General features: G+C 50.6%; 1 long non-coding RNA gene across 1 annotated transcript; it reads left to right on the forward strand.

Annotated features, from left to right (window-relative positions):
* Window positions 1-455: 455 nt before the first annotated feature.
* Window positions 456-1,195, forward strand: LOC127349300 (uncharacterized). Its single transcript, XR_007880193.2, has 2 exons — window positions 456-1,005; window positions 1,116-1,195. It is a non-coding gene; the product is annotated as an uncharacterized lncRNA (long non-coding RNA).
* The last annotated feature ends 394 nt before the right edge of the window (window positions 1,196-1,589 follow it).

Below are 1,589 nucleotides of genomic sequence, written 5' to 3' on the forward strand. Positions count from 1 at the left end.
AAGCGGGCTCGTGGGGGAAGCGAGCGGACACTTGGCGCGACCGCACAGCGTCCACGGAGACGCAAACGAGTCGCATATTTCCGTCGCGTTTGCGTCTCCGTAGACGGCGTCAGCCCGCTGGAGCAGGGTGTAGACGTTTATTTCCGATCCGCACGACTATAGCCTCGTTGGAGATGCCCTAACGGGCGAGACTAGGTCTGTGTTTGTTTGGGCTTTTGCTTCTGCTTTTAGAGCCCAAAAGCGGAAGCGCAAACAAACTGCACAAAATAGAAAAGCGTGGTGTAGAAGCGCGGGTCGGGAATGCACTACCAAGTCGAGAAGCAGCGAAAGCACCGAACGAGCTGCTTCCCGAGCTTTTTCCCTGCTTCCCGACATGCACTGACCAAAATACCCACAACACTTCAGGATAACTACGAAACGAATGCCATTCCTTTATATTCCCGTCCGCCCTTGCAATCCCCCAACCACATCGACACCCCCAACACCATTTCCCCCTCCTCCCCGTCACCTACCCATGGCCCGTTAGGGTAGGGTTGCAGCGCCCGCCCGCCGCCGTCGCTCCCTAGCCTCGTCGGCACCAATCCCCGCCGGCGACATCCAAGGTCTCCTCCTCTCTGTTCGCGACCTCGTCGAGCTCGCTACATCCGCGAATCGACCGCCCGCACCACGGGTGCCCGTCCGCCGCCGGCGACAGTAGGCGTTCGAGCCTAGCTGCGGCGGGTGGAGCTCGTCCCCGTCGGCCACCATCCCCTCCTCTCTGCAGAGGATGAGCTCCACAGCCGGTTCGTCGAGCTCCAGGCGCCGGTTCGTCCAGCTCCAGCAACGACTCACGCTCCAGGTCACGCTCGATCCCGTCTGCCGCCGTCCCTGGGGACTTCTCCGACGTCCTGCTCCAATCTCTGCACGAAGCACCTGCAATGGGAATCTGAGAAAAAAATCCCCTTACTGCTTAGCTGGCCGGCCCAGATCTTAGTGCGTATTACGCTGGTCCCGTATTATGCTGTGGTGCTGATTGTTTATGTGTGTGACTTTTCTCCCCCAAACCATACTTGCAGAGATGACTCGTTCTGATTCTGAAAATACTGTGTTGGATGGCCATTTAGCCTTAAAGTGAGGTGCTGTGGAAAATGCAGAATGAGCAGATGTTTTGTAATTGTATGCTACTGGTTAGTGCTTGTGCATTTGTGCTCTGTTCGATGGGTGTTAATTACTCAAAAATTTCAGTTCTAAAATCTGTTGTGTCATTGTGTGTAATCAAGCGATGTTATGTACTGGAAAAACCAATTTGTAGACAAAAAAGATGTGTAATATATGTGTAGCGAAGCACTGGTTCTGTTGCTCTTTTCGGTTTATATGGACAAATCTTGTAACATAAATTTCATGACACTCTCGTATGATCTATGAATATATGTGATGTTTTTTATTTAATACGAACACGTCCAAATTGAAATTGAGATAATTAACCCTTAAGCATGAAAATTAAGTTTAAAACAGTCAGAATTAGCTAATTCATGTCAAATCAACATTTATACAACTTCTTCAATCTTCAGGGTCATTTTAGACATTTCATCTTTCATACCAGCAATATC

This window comes from Lolium perenne, chromosome 4 (assembly GCF_019359855.2).
Source record: "Lolium perenne isolate Kyuss_39 chromosome 4, Kyuss_2.0, whole genome shotgun sequence".
In the NCBI taxonomy this organism is placed as follows: Eukaryota; Viridiplantae; Streptophyta; class Magnoliopsida; order Poales; family Poaceae; genus Lolium; species Lolium perenne.